This window comes from Macaca fascicularis, chromosome 12, assembly GCF_037993035.2.
Source record: "Macaca fascicularis isolate 582-1 chromosome 12, T2T-MFA8v1.1".
NCBI classification, from domain to species: Eukaryota; Metazoa; Chordata; class Mammalia; order Primates; family Cercopithecidae; genus Macaca; species Macaca fascicularis.
This window is the reverse complement of record NC_088386.1, coordinates 54,984,238-55,004,665: the sequence shown is the minus strand read 5'-3', so window position 1 is coordinate 55,004,665 and position 20,428 is coordinate 54,984,238. Positions and strand designations below refer to the sequence as shown.

The window sequence follows — 20,428 nt, the reverse complement described above, 5'->3', positions numbered from 1 at the left end:
TGATTTGAAAGAATTACCTTTTGCTCGTAAAAGCCACTTAGGATTTTTATGAGCAGCTTTAAGATTAGTCTGGCTTCATCCTCTAGTGTCGTTTTAATTTCACGTGTTTTTTTCCTCATGCAATTGCAAGTACCTAGTGAGTCATGTATAAAAATTGCTATCATGAGGAAGGAATGCCTTTACTAGTTTTTTATCCTATGAGCTTTAGTACTTTAAGTAAACTGTATATATTTTAACTGTAGATCTATCCTTAATTAACTTAAAATTTTTCCAAAAAATCAAAAGTAAAATGGAATTTATCTTTTATTCAGATATGCATAGTTTGAGTGTAACTGTTTACAATAGTTTTAATACCTGTTTTGAATCACAGGGTTTTATAGAAGTAGTTTTTTCCTTCACAAGACTTCTTGTATTGACTCTGTTACCATCAAAAGACTTATTTTTGCATTGATTAAAGTTGAGAGCTTAATGTTAGGCAAGTAGGTCCTTGAAAGCAGTTTTTTGGATACAGAGAGAATAATGTATTTTATCTACGTGGCCACCTTCTTTTTTTTTTTTTTTTTCTTTTAGACAGGGTTACTCCTTCACCCAAGATAGAGTGAGCTCGCTGCAGCCTTGACCTCCCTGGGCTCAGGTCATCCTCCTACCTCAGACTCATGAGTAGCTGGGTGGGACTACAGGCATGTGCCACCATGCCTTGCCAATTTTTCTATGTTTTGTAGAGAGAGGGTTTCACCATGTTGCCCAGGCTGGTTTTGAACTCATGGGCTCAAGCCATCTGCTTGCCTCAGCCTCCCAAAGTGCTGGGTTTACAGGCGTGAACCACCCGCACCTGTAACTGCCTTCTGATCTGATTTGGTATGATAGGGGTAGAGAAGGTTAGTTTAAAGAGAATGTTTCCTGTCTTATCTTCTTTTACCCCTCTAACATTTTTACCCCTCTAAAACTGTTCAATATGTTTTTCTCTTTGGAAATCTTTCTTCATGTGCCTTTATTCATTGTATTTTCTATGTCTCTACTTCTTGAACTTAAACAAAACAAAAAACCCTGCAATTCTACTTCTTATTTCCCATGGGCCCTACTTACAGGTCTCTGCCAAATTATGCTGGCTGTTCTGTTTTTTCTCCATATTCCCTTGGTGAACTCACCCACAGTCTTGGCTTGAACTGTACTTTTATGTAACCGATTTTCAAATCTTGGACTCTTCTAAATTTCTACCTGCTGGTGGGAAGTATCTTCATTTGAATGGCCTCTGGTAACACTGGCCTGTCCTACTGTTCTAAACAAAAGTCACCCCACCCTACCACTGCAGATTTCTTTCATTATGTTAGTGGGAACCTTTGATGTAATCTTTCACTCTTTTGCTGTCCTTGTTCCTAATACTTAGTTTAGCATGAAGCCTTCTGGTTTCACCATTTAAGATTTGGGTTTCCCATTCCCTCTGCGTTTTCTCATCTTCACTATCCAGACCTTCATTATCGTACACCTTTAATTCACTACCCCCGCTTTCCCATCACCCCCTGCCTTGCTTTTTTTTTTAAGCTTCCCAAATGCTTCTTGCAGTGACTTAAAAACGCATACCAAGTTGTTATGGCATATTTTCTTTAAATAGGTAGTAATTCTTGCAAGAGTTTCTACTTAAATTTTCTTTTGGCTCCTTTGTAGCTCTTGACATAATGCTGGATGTAGTAGGAACTTGATAAGTACTTGTTCACTCATTCATTCAGCAGCTAATTAGCTATTGGGTTCCAGGTACTATATGTTCCTTCAGGAAGTTAAAGCTGACAGCAGCCTCTGGTGGTAAAGAAAGGCCTCTCTGAGGAGGTGGCATTTGCTATGAGACCTGATTGAAGTGAGAAAACCAGTCCTATGAAGAGGGCAGAGGGAAGAGCAAGTGTCAAGGCCCTGAAGTGGAACAAATTTGATATGTTTGGGGATTATCAAAAGGGTGCTTGTGACTGGAACATGGTAGAAACAGGAAATGCAGTCAGGGCACAAGGTAACAGAGGGCCTATGAGGTCATGATAGTAAGCATTGTGGGTTTTATTCTAAGAGCTGCTAACGCCATTGTACGGTTTTGAATAAGGGAATGATGTGATTTGATTTACTTGCTTTAAGAACAGATGTAGGTACTTGAGACCGGGAGTTTGAGACCAGCCTGGGCAACATGGTGAGACCCTGTCTCTCCAGAAAAAAAAAAAGAAAGAAAGAAAGAAAAAAAATTAGCAAGGTGTAGTGATACACACCTGTAGTCCCAGCTACTCAGGAGGCTGAGGCAGGAAAAAAAAAAAAAAGAAGTAGGGAGGCTATAATGGTAATATAGGAGAGCCAGTAATCATGAACTAGTAAGGTAACTGGCAGTAATAGTTTTTGAATTAAGAACAGAGTGAGGAAGAGTAGTTGGTAGGGTGGACTAGGTGAAAGGTCAGAGGTAAAAGAGAAACCAGGAAAAACTCAGTTCTTTGTGTTTAGACAAGTCATGTATCATTTCTAAATTCTGTTTTCCTGGAGTCTATAATAAGGAATATCTCTTTCCTGCCCCTTTGAAGGAATCGTTACGAGGATCTGATGAAATAACACCTGAAAGCCCATTAGGAACCTTAAAATGCCATAACCATGTCTTACTTTTTAACACTAAACGTTTCAGGGCTCATCTCAAATTAGACTTGTTAATAAAGAAATTTCCAGGCCGGGTGCGGTGGCTCTTGCCTGTAATCCCAGCACTTTGGGAGGTCAAAGTAGGTGGATCACTTGAGGCCAGGAGTTCGAGACCAGGCTGGCCAACATAGTGAAACCCTGTCTCTACTAAATATACAAAAAGTTAGCTGGGTGTGGTGGTGCACACTTGTAGTCCCAGCTACACAGGAGGCTGAGGCACAAGAATCGCTTGAACCCATGAGGCAGAGGTTGCAGGGAGCCAAGATCGCACCACTGCACTCCAGCCTGGGTGAGAGTGAGACCCTGTCTTGAAAAAACAACAACAAAATTCTAAAAATTTAGATTTCACAGGGATAAACTGGAAGCCATTTATAGCTTAGGAAATATTTTTTTCCTCTTCTGAATTATTCCCAGTGATATTTTCAATCTTTTGATAATTTTGTCACTATTCATAAACATTAGCTTGTGGTAATGTCTCCAGTATTAAGTAGATGACATTTTGGTTCTCATCTGTACTGATAATCATAGACAGAAAAGTATTTATAAATAATACCTAATTGTCTTCAGTTTGTGACATATTTAAGATATTGTTTTGCTCTTCTTAGTACATTTTTATTTGTCTTGAAGACAAATAAAACTTGTAACCCAAATGTCCTATAGTTTATTTTTTAATATGTTATGTTCACCCTAGGGTGTTGGTGATTATAAACAAAACCATGACCTGCCATACTATAATAAATAATGATCTATAAATAAACTCCAGTCCTTTTGTGCTTATTTTTGTCATGCTAATTATATGGACCCTGATACTGTAGGTTAATTTCAGTATGACTTATGGCATCAAGAAAGACACAAATTTTGAACAAACTTTTTAGTTTCTGAAATTTCTTAAGTATGCTTCAGCTGATTGCTAATTCTGTTTTCCTATTGCAGGTTTCCCAACAGTGATGTCACAAGATTGACCACATTGATCACAGTAAGACCAAAATGATAGTTAAGCTTTTAAGGAAGTTTGGTTTTCTCTGAGAATGAGAATTGACCTAGAAAACATTTATAATTTGAAATTATTATTTCTTTTGCTAGCCAGTTGAGTGTTAACATTTTAAATGGATCATATCTTATACTTCTAGCTAGTTACTTAAATACTTTTAAAATATTGCTTTAAAGGATTTAAAAAACATTTAAAATGAAAATTACTTTTAATTTACAACTGAAATTATAGGCCTAAATATACTAAATTATTTCAGTGTGAGTTAAACTCTGAATGTCATCTGTTTTGAGTTTTTAGTTTTACTGAAAAATGGCAGAAAGGTTAAGGTGATTCCACATTAGGAAATACATATAAAAGTAAATTACTTGAGATTGTAATGAATTATTAAGGAAAGATTATGAAAATGTAGCATTGGTAGGCTGGGCGTGGTGGCTCACGCCTGTAATCCCAGCACTTTGGGAGGCCGAGGTGGGTGGATCACCTGAGGTCGGGAGTTTGAGACTAGCCTGGCCAACATGGCAAAACCCCGTCTCTACTAAAATACAAAAATAGCTGGGCATGGTGGCACACACCTGTAATCCCAGCTACTCGGGAGGCTGAGGCAGGAGAATCACTTGAACCTGGGAGTTGGAGGTTGCAGTGAGCTGAGATTGTGCCCACTGCATTCCAACCTGGGCAATAGAGAGACTTGGTCTAAAAAAAAAAAAATATATATATATATATAATATATACACACACACACACCACATATATATAGCCTTGGTAGAGTTTTTAGGCATCTTGCTTAAATTTCTTATTGATATTTATAGGATTTGTAGAGTCTTCCAGATATGGAGCATTTTTTGATAAAGATGGTTCTCTTAAGGAACTGATACTTTTTAATTTTAAGTGTTAATTTCTGTTGTGTATAAGGACATATATTACCTAAAGAAAAACTTTACCAGGGCCTTTATCCACATTAGAAAATTCTAAGTGATAAAATCTGAATTACAATCATGAACGTTATATCATTTAAAAAAAATTCTCTTAAATAACAGATAAATTTGTACTAAATTATTTACTCCATGATCCTGCTGCTTCTTTAACTCTGTTTTAATTTAACTCATTAAATCCAGAAGCATTATTAGAAGTATAAATTCACATATAGATAATGTTTGTATTTATGTTCAATCATTTTTTTTTAAACTGGTTCATTTGTTAAGTTTAACATTTTGCAGAGGCTAGAGAGAAATTTTATTTTTAAAGGCTTTATCATCATAATTTTGTCTACTAATACTTACAGCATATTTATTCATTTTCCTAAGGCAGCATTTTAGCTTTGTTTGATCTGTAGCTCTTTCCTTGTTTATTTTTTCTTAATTAGAACTTTATTGCCCCAACTGAATATTTCATAAGAAAATATTGACATATTTCTATAGAAACCTTCTGTTCAGCATCTAGTGCTTTACAACCAAAGAAGTTAACATTAGCATTAAATGAAACCTTTTTTAAAACTGAAAAATGCTGACTCCCACAGCTTATTTTTGTTTTAAATTTTTTTCCCACAGTTTATTTTTAGGGTAATATTAAGAGAGTAATTAATTGCAACTGATCAAAATCCAAGAATTTCAGGAAGAGAAGTGATATTTAATATTATTAGATGTTAAATATCAGTTAAAGAGTAAGAAGTGTTCATTTGAGAGGTTCATAAGTGACTGATACTAGAAACCTTAACTTTGTTATGTCACTGTTATGAGGCTTTTGCCAGCCCTTTGAGTTAAGGAAAGAGGGTGGATTTCAACATTGATTCAGGTTGAGAGTACTAGTGAGAGAGTAGTTCAAATGTATGTTTACCATGTGGCTGGAATAAAATGAGGCCAGGAAAGGGCTGATTTATCCAAAGGAAGTAGAGAGGTCAGGAGACTAGTCATAGATACATAAACTGGTATAATGAGATGACATAGTAAGAACTAAAGGTAAAATGTTATGGTTAGAGAGGGGGATTATATTATGGGCTGTTTCAGAGCTGAAGTGTAGTAGCTATTTATATATTATGTAATATACACTTTATATATGTTTTAATCAAAATTTTCAGAAGTCAGGAGAATTTCTGTTTTTTTCTTTGATGTCACAATGTATATAAATGTCAAAACCTTTTAACTGATCTCCCTTCTTCCTGGCCATTATCAATTCCATTGAAACTTGTACACAACTCCCAGTTTAATCTGATTAAAGCATTGCTCGGTTCCTTTTATTTCTCTACTTGAAAACGTGTGGTGGCGGCCGGGCGCGGTGGCTCAAGCCTGTAATCCCAGCACTTTGGGAGGCCGAGACGGGCAGATCACGAGGTCAGAAGATCGAGACCATCCTGGCTAACATGGTGAAACCCCGTCTCTACTAAAAAAAAATACAAAAAACTAGCCGGTCGAGGTGGCGGGCGCCTGTAGTCCCAGCTACTCGGGAGGCTGAGGCAGGAGAATGGCGTAAACCCAGGAGGCGGAGCTTGCAGTGAGCTGAGATCGCGCCACTGCACTCCAGCCTGGGCTACAGAGCGAGACTCCCGTCTCAAAAGAAAAAAGAAAAAAAAAGAAAACGTGTGGTGGCTTGTCATTTTCTGTGTGATCAAATCCAGACCTTCTAACTTGGTATTTAAGATCCTTCCTCAGTTTGTCTTCAGCATATTTTCTTTTCTTTCTTTGTTTCCTTTTTTTTTTTTTTTTTTTGAGACAGAGTCTCACTCTGTTGCCCAGGCTGGAGTGCAGCGGTGCAATCTTGGCTCACTGCAACCTCTGCCTCCTGGGTTCAGATGATTCTTCTGCCTCAGCCTCCCAAGTAGCTGGGATTACAGGCACGCGCCACCATGCCCAGCTAATTTTTGTATTTTTAGCAGAGACAGGGTTTTACCATGTTGGCCAGGCTGGCCTCGAACTCCTGACTCAAGTGATACACCCACCTTGGCCTCTCAAAGTGCTGGGATTACAGGAGTGAGCCACTGTGCCCAGGCTGTCTTCAGCATATTTTCTATTATTCAAGAATAAGAATGGTATACTCTACCTAATGTGGACTACGTTCCCTACCTTGGATACACGTTTTGGCTCCACACTTACATTCATGTTATTCTCTTTACCTAGAATATTGTTTTTATTTTCACACTTAAAAATAATTTCTTCTGGTGAAATCAAACTTTCTCTCTAATAGCATATCCACATATAATCATCTCCCTGAGGTGTTCCCTAATCAGCCTAGTTCTCTGTTCCTAATAATTTGGTAATGCTTAATTTTTATTACTCCAGTGTTACTGATAACATAATTGTATTTAAGATACTTATTTTAATACACATCTTCTTACTATATTCAGCAAATGTTTGTTGACATTCATGATAAAGCAGAAAGTGCTAAATCAATTACTATCTTTAGTGTTCTTATGTTAAAATTGAAATAAGGATATTAATAAATTAATATAATTTAACCACAGGAAGCAGGGTGGATAGAAAAGAGCTTAGATTTTAGAACCAATAGAGTTCAAGTACTAATGTCACTGTATACTAGTGGTGTGACTTCCAGCAAGTCAGCCTCTTTGTGCCTCAGTATCTTCATCTATAAAACGATGCATTATTTGAATTTAAAAGGATTATGAAATTTAAATTCAGTTTTTTTTAGCTTTCCTCCCTCTTCCTGATAGAACTTTATGGCTTACTCCTTTACAGATACACAAGGGACGTGAAATCAACCATAAAGATCAGTGATATATCCTAAACATTCAAATTTACCTTACTTACAAATTGTGGCCATTTTGTCTGTTTTAATAAATAGATTTCTACATTATGTATATTAGTGATAACTTTATTGACTTTCAGCAAGTTTCAGCAAGGAGGCCAATTAGACCTGTTAATGTTCTTTTATTTGAGGAAAAGGGAGTGACAACTAGACAACTAGACAGACAACTAGAATGGCAACATCTTAAAAAACCGGAATGAACTATAGAATAGTTTAGAGTACTGTGCATTCCCCTTATGTAATGGGTGAGAAAATCAAGGTTTAGAGAGCTTGAGGGAAAGTAGTGCACATAATAGTTAAGGACATGGACTTAGGGTTAGAAAAACCTTTGTTTTTGTTTGTGTTCTGCTACTTCTGTAGCTGTTGTGATCCTGAGTCAATTTCTTAGTCTAAGACCCAATTTTTTCTAGAGTAGGGATAATATTATTATGTCTGGAATATTAAATGAAACATTGCTCATAAAGCACTTAGCACAAAAGATGGCACATACTACATTTTTCTTACTCTCATCATACTCATCAATATCTGTAAAGTTACTTGTTTAAAATCACATGATTTGAGAACTTGGACTAACCTGACTTTGCTTTATCCTGTTAGAATTTTTACTGTTCTGTTTTGTGATTAGTTCTTACTTGATTAAAGATGTCTAAACAGCATTTATAGAAAGTATAATAAAATAATTCAGAGGTTATTTTCTTAAATCTCCCTTAATCCTCTGTCTTCTCTGAGTGTATTTGTGCAGTTTCATATACATGCAGTTTTGTTTATATGTAATTTCATTATTAGAGTGGCTATATTTTATCTTCAAATACTCTTACTTAATATTTTACTATATATTTAATAATCTGTCACAAGGCAATCTTTTTTTTTTTTTTTTTTGAGTCTGAGTCTCACTGTCACCCAGGCTGGAGAGCAGTGACACGATCTCGGCTCACTGCCAGTTCTGCCTCCCGGGTTCACACCATTCTCCTGTCTCAGCCTCCTGAGTAGCTGGGACTACAGGCGCCCACCGCCATGCCCAGCTAATTTTTTGTATTTTTAGTAAAGATGGGGTTTCACCATGTTAGCCAGGATGGTCTCCATCTCCTGACCTCGTGATCTGCCCACCTCGGCCTCCCAAAGTGCTGGATTACAGGCGTGAGCCCCTGCGCCCGGCCGGCAACCTTTTAAATAAAGTGACTTTTTCTGTTTTTATTAAAATTTCTTGGTTGGGCACAGTTGCTCTCATTCCTGTAATCCCAGCACTTTGGTAGCCCAACATGGGGGATTGCTTGAGCCCTGGAGTTAAAGACCCACCTGGGCAACATAGTGAGACTTTGTCTCTACAAAATAATAAACAAAATTAGCTAGGCATGGTGGCTCAAGCCTGTAGTCCCAGCTACTCGGGAAGCTGAGGTGGGAGGATTGCTTGAGTCCAGGAGTTCAAAGCTGCAGTAAGCCAAGATTGTACCATTGTACTCCAGCCTAGGCTACAGAGGAAGAGCTTGCCTCAAATAAGAAAATTTTTTTTTCCATTTTTCTTCTTGGTAATTTTATTATGAATATTACTTAAATTTTGTAGAGATACATCTCTCCCAATAGTAATACTTAATAATTGAGGTTTAGAAGGAATTGCTATATAACGTTATAGTGTACATACTGTCAGAAATATTGGTGTTAGATAGTAAATTTAAAATGTCAGGTACCTACCACAGAGAAGATATAACCAAGTATGCCAATGATTGATAGTTGTCCTTAATACTGATTTTCCCCCCTCTTCTAATTTTTTTTCCAGTATATTACTACCTAGAATAAAAACATCATTTCCCCAGTCTCCCTTGCAGCTAGATATAGTAATCTGACTAAACTTTGGCAAGAGATATATAGGCAGAAGTAGTGTGTGCAACTTTCAGGATGTGTCCTTAAAGGAATGGGTGCACATCCTCTTTTTTGCCCCTTCCTCCTTGCTGGCTGAATTGTGAGCATAATTGGACTGTGAGTGGAAACCCTATACTGAGAATGGATTTTTAAAGCAACAGTAAGAAAGAAAATCCTTACTAACAATGTTACACTGTCCATACTGGCCTGCCTATCCCTGTACTTCTTTGACATGACAGAGATAAAACTCTGTATTGTATGAGCCATTCACTTTTGGGCTTTCTGTCACTCGTGGCCAAAACTAATCCTGATAGACCAAGATAGCTTGACGAAGAATGTTTATGCCATTGTGGCTGGGTGTGGTGGCTCATGTCTGTAATCCCAGCACTTTGGGAGGCTGAGGTGGGTGGATCAGGCAAAGGTGGGCAGATCACTTGTCTGGAGTTTGAGACCAGCTTGGCCAACATGGCAAAACCCCATCTCTACTAAAAATACAAAAATTAGCCAGGCATGGTGGCACATGCCTGTAGTCCCAGCTGCTCGGAAGGCTGAGGCAGGGGAATTGCTTGAACCCGGGAGGCAGAGGTTGCAGTGAGCTGAGATTGCACCCCTGCATTCCAGCCTGAGCTACACAACAAGACTCCATCTCAAAAAAAAAAAAAAAGAAAGAAAAAATGTTTATGACATTGTTAAAATGTCTTTTTTTTTTTTTTTTTTTTTTTTTAACATCTCACTTGTTTTATTTGAACTCTACTGTCTCCATGGTTTAAGTCAAGCTTGTTCATCCTGTGGCCTGTGGGCCACATGCAACCAGGACAGCTATCAGTGCAGCCTAACACAAATTTGGAAACTTTGTCAAAACATTATGAGATTTTTTTTGTGTGATTTTTGTTTTTTGTTTTTTAGCTCATCAGCTATCGTCAGTGCTACTGTATTTTATGTGTGGTTCAACACAATCCCTCTTCATCCAGTGTAGCCCAGGGAAGCCAAAAGATGGGACAGCCCTGGAAGTTTTAGGAGAAGAATGGAAAGGGAAATGATTCATTCTGTGTAGCACAGGGGATCAAGAAACATTTACAGAGGAGTGAGACATGTGGTCTAGATTTTTGAAGTATAATGTAGAAGAGAATCTAGAAAGAGGAAATAGGCGTATAGACTTGAAAGAACATATGTTCAGAGACATGTAGATGTTTTAGTTTTTGTTTGGTTGTTTGTGTGTTTTCAGACAGAGTCTCGCTCTGTTGCCCAGGCTGGAGTGCAGTGATGCGATCTCGGCTCACTGCAACTTCCGCCTCCCAGGTTCAAGCAGTTCTTCTGCCTCAGCCTCCTGAGTAGGTGGGGTTTCAGGCACATGCCACCATGCCCGGCTAATTTTTATATTTTTAGTAGAGCTGGGGTTTCACCATGTTGCTTAGGCTGGTCTCGAACTCTTGACCTGAACTAATCTGCCTGCCTTGGCCTCCCAAAGTGCTGGGATTACAGGCGTGAGCCACCATGCCTGGCCTTAGCTTAATACTGTTGAAATACAACATTTGAGGAAGTAAATGAGCCTAATGGTCAGCTCTTATAGGAATTTATAAACTAAAAACTTTAGTAAGTGCTAGATACCTAGTGATGAGTTATTTTATTGTAAATAATTTTAATATTATTTATTGCTTTTCCATTAAATTTTAGTGGGTTTTTTTGTTTGTTTGTTATGTTTTTATTTTTAGAAACAGGGTCTTGCTCTGTCACCCAGGCTGGACTACAGTGGCACAATCATAGCTCACTGTAACCTCAAACTCCTGGCCTCAAGCAATCCTTCCACCTAGGCCTCCCAAAGCATGGAAGTTACAGGTGTGAGCCACTGTACTCGACTATCATTAAATATTTTTAATAAATATATTTTGATAAATGTGTTGAGGAATGAAGAACAAAGCTAATATTTATTTATCCACTAATCTTTTAAGATGCTAGGTACTTATTTGAACCTTTAACAATTTTAAAAGACATATCATTACATTTTACAGATGCCCAAACAGATTTGGAAAGGTCAAATATCTTTCCTAATGTGTTGTAAGTAATAGTTAAGTCATTATCTGAAAAGCGCAAAAAATAGTCATTTCCAGAACAAGTTTACTGTGTACTGTCTGACCTTTATTTTTCACTTTTCTAATACCCAAAGTAGAGTTATAGTCAATTTTAAAATATCTGTAGTAAAATATAACAGTAATAAAACCAGAAGTGAAAATCTTTTTAAGAATTTCTATATTTTATAGCAAGTAACAAATCTAAAAGTGTTAAAATTTTTAAATGTAGTACAGTAAAGTTATAAAGTATGTCTTAAACATTTTGTTTTACAGAGTCTGAATATTTTGAATAGTATCTTCAAAATTAGTATGTAGCAGCCATTTAAGTTACTTCATATAAATCTATTTCCCATTGCTATTCCTAAATGTATATTTGGATGAAAGAAACCCTCTGTTTACTTGTACTGCATTTTCTCATAAGTTGTACTGTTTTAACATTTAACAATTAATGGAGCTAAAAGCATGCATGATGTTCTCTGTATGAGTGGCCACATGTATAAATAACACCATGCTGCACAGATTCAAGTTTAACTTCTTTTGAACAAGTCAAAATGTGTAATGTTACACAATCCCTTGATTTAAAGATAGATTCTTATTTATCAGAAAATTCTAAATGAGCTACTGTTTAATAAATCTGTCTTTAAAAAAGAAACTTTAGGCTGGGCGCGGTGGCTCAAGCCTGTAATCCCAGCACTTTGGGAGGCCGAGGCAGGTGGATCACGAGGTCAGGAGATCGAGACTATCCTGGCTAACATGGTGAAACCCCGTCTCTACTAAAAATACAAAAAACTAGCCGGGCGTGGTGGCGGGCGCCTGTAGTCTCAGCTACTTGGGAGGCTGAGGCCGGAGAATGGCGTGAACCCGGGAGGCGGAGCTTGCAGTGAGCCGAGATCACGCCACTGCACTCCAGCCTGGGAGACACAGCGAGACTCCGTCTCAAAAAAAAAAAAAAAAAAAAAAGAAACTTTACAGATCTAGGAATAATTATAGAAACATCAGAGAATATAAAATGAAAACCAGTTTTCTGCTGTGGTTTGATGTTTTCTTATTGTAATCAGCAGTGTCTAGCATGTAGACTAGGTAAATATTTCTTGAATTAAGGCGACTTGAAATTTAATCTGGCTAGTAAATTGTTTTCTTCCACTCACACTTTGTAGAACACTAATGCACACTTCTGCTGTGAGATGTAAGAAACGTTCGTAAGGGAGTGGATAAAATATAACTGTAGTCTGCAGAAACTAGAGATGAAAAAATGGGTGATGTACACTGAGTTATGGGTTTGTGATATTTAACCTCTTTGTTCTTTTTATATAAATATACACAGAAAAAACCATGGAGGAGAAAGAATTTTGACAAAAATGGAAATTGTTTTTGTTGTATAGTATCAAAAGTTTGCGTGTCATGAATGTTAAAAAAAAGTTTAACTGATACAAATATTCCTGAAGCTGTCCTTATGTGAATGCATTTTTAAATGCATTTTAAAACATTACATCAATGGGTACATTTGCATCAAAATGTAAGATAGTATGTGTAAACTTTACAACATGCAAAGTATGCTGTTGATTTTGCAAATAGCACACCTAATGCTTGCAATTTTATTCTCTGATTTTCTTTCTCCTCAAAAGAAACCAGTCAACTTTTGTTCATAAAATTCATGATTTTTGTCCTCACTCCCCTTACCACTGAATATTTCCTGTGTGTCTTTTTTTCTAAACTCTAGTAGCTTTATATTTTCAGTGTCATCTTTATGGAAAGGAAATTTCAGAAAACGTAGACACTTGGCACTAAACTCAAGTGTCACAGTTCATTTCAAATGTTACCTCCTCCATAAAACCTTTGGATCCTTTTCAGTTGGAATTAATCTCCTTATCATTTCTGCCTTTCAGATTTGTTATTTCTGTTATAGCAATTTATTTCAACACGGGGTACATCAACCTGAGTGTGCAAATGTATTCTCCACAGGGAGAAAGGGCTAAAATTTTCAATGTTAATATAAAATAAATTAGTGTGAGCATATTCTTAGGTCATGTGGTATGCCATGCCTACCTTATAACCAATTACTACCATGTATTTTCAGGGCTATGATTATGTTAGTCTAATGAGAAAAGAACAACAATAGACTTAATATTATAAGTGGTTCACTTGTATTAGGTGGAAGCCTGATGACATCAGAGTGAACTAAAAGTTTTGCAGTCATTTGAGTAGAAACAAATGATATTAAATCATTAGGGCATACTAGATGTATTAGTTCATTTTCACGCTGCTGATTACCCGAGACTGGGCAATTTACAAAAGAAAGAGGTTTATTGGACTTACAGTTCCACATGGCTGGGGAGACCTCACAATCCTGATGGAGGAAGTCACGTCTCACATGGATGGTGGCAGGCAGAGAGAGAGCTTGTGCAAGGAAACTCCTGTTTTTAAAACCATCAGATCTCATGAGACTCACTCACTATCACGAGAACATCGCAAGAAAGACCTGCCCCCATAATTCAGTCACCTCCCACTGGGTTCCTCCCATGACATGGGAATGGTGGGAGTTACAATTCAAGATGAGATTTGGATGGGGACACAGCCAAACCATATCACTAGACTTATAGGCATGTCAAACCAAAATGTAACTGAAAAATAATGGAGAAATAGCAGTCAGTACCATTTTTATGTTGACTATAATGATACATTTTCACGAAAACATTGTATTCGTGAACACAATACACAGTTTTTGAACTGTGTATTTGAACTGTGTTGTTTGTAGCTTTTATGTGCCTATTTGGAAATCCTTTTGGTATTTGAAAGAAGATCTGGAAGCAAGAGGAAGAGTTTATCCTTATCCATAGCTTTATTTTTCTGTATTTCAGTAACAATATAATAAGTCAGTGGGTGGAAGGTGTTTCACAAAACCTTTTTTCTGTCTTCATAAGGGGTTTATACATAGGTTAAGTTTCAGAAACATTGTTACAGAGTCCTTATATACCTTATGTGATGATTGTGTGTTCAGTTGTTTCACCTATTAGGCTATAAACTCCTTATAATCTAGTAAAGGCATAGATTATATTTCATTCATCCTTGCAGTTTCATTAGAGTCTGTCTCAGTACTTTTTCCTAGTAGTGACCCAGTAAATATCTATGCAGCAAACTTGGCTTTGCTGGTGTGCAAAGTGTAATATAAGGAAAATTAGTGACTTTTTTTGTCTTTTACTTTGTAACTGGAATGTGTAGTACAGAAAACAGAGAGATAGTATATATTTTAACAATTTGAAATTCATAGGTGTTAACAGATTCCTCTTTTTGAAATTAAATATCTCCTAGGATTTTGATCACTCACAGTGTTGTATGCACTACCTTAATTAGATAATCAATTTTTGTTTTTTTCTTAGCTGAGATCTGTAGAGGGGCGACAGAGAATGAATGATTTCCTGGGAGAGTAGAACTGAGCAAGGAGATGTAACCAGAGTACTTCAGGGAACAAGACATTGCATCATTGCAAAAATGTAGTTTTTTATATTAGAGCAGATTGAGAACATTGGTTCACCAGGGAAGTGGAGAGGCAGGAGAAGGGACTGGGAAGAGATATGGGAAGGTACTAAAGATAACATTTTCCGCCTTGGGGCTGTTGCCTAAAGTTACAGTGCCTAGACAACATTCCTTTTAACTTCAGTGGAAATAAAACTGGCATAAATTAAAATCCTCTCGAATAATAGAGTAAGTACATTTTACTTTTCATATTCTGTTATGATAGGTTTTTGTATAATGTTGCCACAGCAGAGTTCAGCTGTCTTGCTAACTTTTTCAGTGTCTTATTTCTTACTTAAATTGCATTACCTATTCCTGAATTTCAAAGCCATTTAAATGTAGCCTTGTCCCTATCTACATAAATTAATTTCCCTGTGCTTTCCAACACACATTATTTTATAGTCAAAGCGCTCCTTTAGCCACAAATATAAATATACTGTCGATTTTGTCAGAATGTCTTTTTCCACATATTTCCTTTTCTTGAAGTGCTACTAACTCTCCTTACCCAAAGCCAATCCATTCTTCAAAGAGGTCTTGTAGTCTTTTGTGATAAATGTGACCTTCATTAAGTTCCCTTTCCGCTCGTCATTTGATCCTTATCTGTAGCTCCCCAGACCTCTCTTTTAAATTGCAGAACCTCCATTTGCAGCTCTCTATATAGGATTGGTACCTGGTTATCCCACAGACATGTAATTCAACCTATTCAAACTTGAACTGATTTTCTTCTAATTTTCCAGAAACCTTTTCCTCTTTATATATTCCCTGTATTAGTCAATGATATCAACATCTACTTAGCCACTCAAGGTAGAAATATGAGTTATCTTCAGCTTCTTCTTCACAAATTCATATCTAAGCTGGTATCAAATCCTATTGATTCTCTATATGCAATGTAATAATAAGAGCTAATGTTAGTGGAGTCCTTACTGTGTGCCAGGTACTAATCTAAACATTTGACCGGTAGTAAATTAATCCTCTTAACTTTAAGAGTTAGACACCATTATTATCACTGTTTTACATAAGAAAGAAATTATGTACTTGCTAACAAAAGTATGTACCTCCCATAGGAGGCTGTCCAGCCAAAAGAAAAAAAAAAAAAAAAACCAACCTAAATATGATAAAGCCTAATTTACAGGAAATAAGAAAGACACAAGGACATATTAAATTACACCAGGGGGATAGAGTCAGGAAAATCCAGACTGTGGAAAACTCTAAAAGGCAAAGAACCTAGTTTCTTGAGCTAAAAATAATAAGGAAGGAAAAAGAAAAGATTGGCTAGAGCATTTAGAGATTAAAAGAGACTTGAGTCATTATCAGCCAGATCCAATGTACAGATTTTATTTGAGTCCAGATTCAAACAAACAGGCAATTTAAAAATACAAGACGAAATGTGTACATCAACTGAGTGTTTCATATTAAAGAATTGTTGGCCCGGTGCAGTGGCGCATGCCTGTAATCCCAGCACTTTGGGAGGCCGAGGCAGGTGGATCATGAGGTCAAGGGATCAAGACCAGCCTGGCCGACATGGCGAAACCTTGTCTCTACTAAAAATACAAAAATTAGCTAGACGTGGTGGCGTGTGCCTGTAGTTCCAGCTACTCAGGACGCTAAGGCAGGAGAATCACTTAAACCCAGGAGGAAGAGGTTGCAGTGAGCCGAGATCACACCACTGCACTCCAGCCTGGTGAAAGAGCGAGACCCCATCTAAAAAAAAAAAAAAAAGATTTGTTAAGATTTTAGGTATGATAATAATTTGGGGCTATTTGTTTATAGAAAAAGCATAAGTCCATACCACAAAAGGATAAGCATCTCTGTCAGAGGCAAAGCTTAAGAAAAAAATAAAGTATATTCATTGATCACTTATTTTACTTAGTATCTCTGATAATAAAGGATTTGCTAAAGGAGGTGATAGAACATTTAGCCTGATAGCATTATCATACATAAAATAAATTTTTATTATTTTACCAATTCATACTACTTCTGCAAACAAAAAGATTATTATTGTGTCATACCTCCTCAATAGTCAGTGTTTGTTTCACAGAAATATGGGAAATTCAAGGAAATAAGAATTAAAATTTTTAGAACCTCTATAAAGTGATAATGATAATAATAAGTAATAGTCAACATTTGAGTGATTAATTATGTTCCAGGCAACCTGTCATGAATTTATAGCTTTAATTTATTTCATCCTCCAAACAACTTTGTGAGGGGGAGGTATCATTATTCTTATTTTATAGATGGGAAAACTTAGCTATGGAGAAGTTAAGGAATTTTCCCAGAGTTACATGGCAATTAGTGAAGTTTAGGATTCAGACCTAGGCATTTGACATGGAACCTGTGTCTTTATTGTTATGCTGCACTGCTTGTCTTTTACTATGATACTAGGTGCCGGCACACCTGGCTTATTAATCTTATTGAAGATTCCTTGTACATAAGAACATAACAAGTTGCCTTTCTCTTGCTGCCTTCAAGATTTTCTCTGTGGCTTTCAATAGCTGATTATAATGTGTCTTTGTGTGGATCTCTTTGAATTTATCCTGCTTGAAGTTCATTGAGCTTGTTGGATATGGATATGTAGATTCACGTCTTTCTTCAAATTTGGGAAGTTTTCATCCATTATTTTTTCAAACATTGTTTCTACTCCTTTCTCTCTGTCTTCTCCTTTTGGCATATCCATAATGCATATTGGTTCACTTAATGGTGTCTTACAGGTTCCATAGCCTCTGTTCACTTTTGTTCACTCTGTTTTCTTCCTATTCTTTAGACTGAATAATCTCAATTGACCTATCTTCAAGTTTGCTGGTTCTTTTCTTCTGCCTACTCATATCTACTGTTAATCCCTCTAGTGAATTTTTCATTTTAGCTATCATACTTTTTAGCTCTGTAATTTCTATTTGGTTCCTTTTTGAAATTTCTGTTTCTTTATTGATATTCTCATTTTGTCCATACATTGTTTTCCTTGTTTCCTTTCATTCTTTTGTCTATGGGTTTCCTTTTGCTCTTTGAGCATATTTTAGATAGGGAATCTGTTGCTAGTAAACCTGCGTACAAGAAATGCCCTAATGGGAGATCTTCAGGCTGAAATGAAAGGAACCTAGACAGTAACTTAAAGGCATCTGAAGAAAAATAACTCCAGTTAAGGTTACTACTCAGATAAATAGGAAGGGAACATAGCACTTTGAAGGAAAGAACTAAAAGCCTATGTGACTGGCATACAGAGGGCAAGAATTGCAGTTTGAGGTAAGCAACCAGAAAATACAGGACATAGTAGACCATAATGAGAACTTTTGTTTGTTTAATAGTAAGGACTTTTGGCTCAGTGCAGTGGCTCACACCTGTAATCCCAGCACTTTGGGAGGCTGAGGTGGGCAGATTGCCTGAGGTCAGGAGTTCGAGACCAGCCTGGCCAACATGGTGAAACCCTGTCTCTACTAAAAATACAAAAAATTAGCCAGCGATAGTGGTGGGTACCTGAAATCCCAGCTACTTGGGAGTCTGAGGCAGAAGAATCACTTGACCCAGGAGGCAGAGGTTGCAGTGAGCTGAGATCATGCCACCGCACTCCAGCCTGGGCAACAGAGTGAGACTTCACCTCAAAACAATAATAATAATAATAATAATAGTAATAATAATAATAATGGATTTTGTTTGTTTGTTTATCCTAGAGCAATGGGAAATGTTTGAAGTATGTTTAAATTATCAACAACTCGATTTTCATTGAGGTTTATAGAAGTTAAATAACTCTCTCAAGGTCATACAGTGATTAAGCGGTAAAACAAAGGTCATAATCCAGGAATGTTTGGATCTAACATCTGTATCACCCCATTTCTTAGAAATACAAATCTAGGAAATGTGTAAAACATTTAAAGGCTGAAGTTTCTGTGACCTGACATTATTATTTCAGCAGATGAATGCCTACTATGTTGAGAGATGTGAGTTTGCCCTTTGCAAATGTAGTCACATTTACATTAATTTTGTTAGCTCTGCTTGTGACCTGTTGCTTCTCAGTAAACAGGTGAACCACAGTGTTCCACAGTGAACATTAGAATAAAGATACGTTTCATCTATTCTTATGATTTCTTCTACATTTCAGTTCCTGCTCTCTAAGGGAGAACTAACAATGAAGGTACTTATACACTAGATAGTTTCCAAGTGTCATTTTGTTTTAGACTTATGGATATTAAGTAACTGCTCCTTGTTGACATAACTAGTACTGGTTGTAACTAAGATTCCAATTCATATTTCACTAACTGAAGACCATGCTGTTTCTACTACAATACTCGCAAAGAATATAAAACTAACTTGTGTTCAAGAGACCTTAGTATGGATATTTAGAAATAGAAAACATCATCCTCAGTGCATACTTTCTAGTTGATTGAATGACAGAAACAGGATTATGAAAGAAAAGAATTCTAGAATCAGCTAGCGTGTGCCCTGAGGTGATCTTATGCGACACATTCTTCAACCCACTTATATACTGCCAATCTCTCTCATTTAATTATCTTTATTTTTGTGTACCTCAGTTATAGTATTGATATTCAGTAAGGGAAGAGACATAAAGAAAGCTATCAGATGAAAAGTTGTTTGGTCTCAAAGATTCTGCCTGACAGCACATTCCTAGGTAGGAATTTTTAGCCATTTATTCATTTAGTCATTATATTCTATGCTTCACATACTGTCACTCATTCACTCATTTATTCATTCTACAAATATTTATGGAGTGCCGCTTATGTGTTTCCACTGTCTAGATATTGGGATTACTGTGGTCAATAAGATGAAGTTTCTTCTGTTATTAAGTTTACTTTCTAGTGGGGAGAAGTAAACAAATATATAAGTAAAATATTCTCAATTATTGATAAGAGCTCCAAACAGGAATGGAGGAAGGAAAATGTGATAGCATCTACAGGGAGTCAGGTAGAATTGAGGGCAACATACATATAACAGTCAGGGAAGGTCTCCCTGATGAGGTGACACTTGTGTTGAGAAATGAATCACCAGAAAGAGCCAGGTGTCACATTGTGAAAATCTGAGGTTATAGTGATCACAGTGCCAGTGAGGCTGGAATGTAGTGAGCTGTGGGAATAAAGGTAGGCAGATATAAAAAAAAAATAGTTTACTGGCCGGGCGCGGTGGCTCACGCCTGTAATCCCAGCACTTTGGGAGGCCGAGACGGGCGGATCATGAGGTCAGGAGATCGAGACCATCCTGGCTAACACGGTGAAACTGCGTCTCTACTAAAAATACAAAAAACTAGCCGGGTGTGGTGGCGGGTTCCTGTAGTTGCAGCTACTCGGGAGGCTGAGGCAGGAGAATGGCGTGACCCTGGGAGACAGAGCTTGCAGTGAGCCGAGATCGCACGACTGCACTCCAGCCTGGGCGACAGAGCGAGACTCCGTCTCAAAAAAAAAAAAAAAAAAAAAAGTTTAACTTCTTTCTGATGTGAAGAGAAGCCACTGGAAGTTTTTTTTGTTATTTTAATTTTTTTAATTAAAAAAAAAATACAGACAGGGTCTTACTATGTTGCCCAGGCTAGTCTTGAACTCCTGGGCTCAAGCAGTCCTCCCATCTCAGCCTTTGACTCCAAGTG

General features: G+C 37.0%; 1 protein-coding gene across 48 annotated transcripts in view; it reads left to right on the top strand.

The window, feature by feature from the left end:
- The window catches only part of BAZ2B (bromodomain adjacent to zinc finger domain 2B), a 412,036-nt gene that overhangs the window by 153,957 nt on the left and 237,651 nt on the right, over positions 1-20,428 (top strand). For all 48 annotated transcript variants that reach the window (XR_012421150.1, XR_012421149.1, XM_074009246.1 and 45 more), the window contains one exon: positions 3,592-3,634. The gene's annotated coding sequence lies outside the window, so the exon portion shown is untranslated. The remainder of the gene's footprint in view (positions 1-3,591; positions 3,635-20,428) is intronic.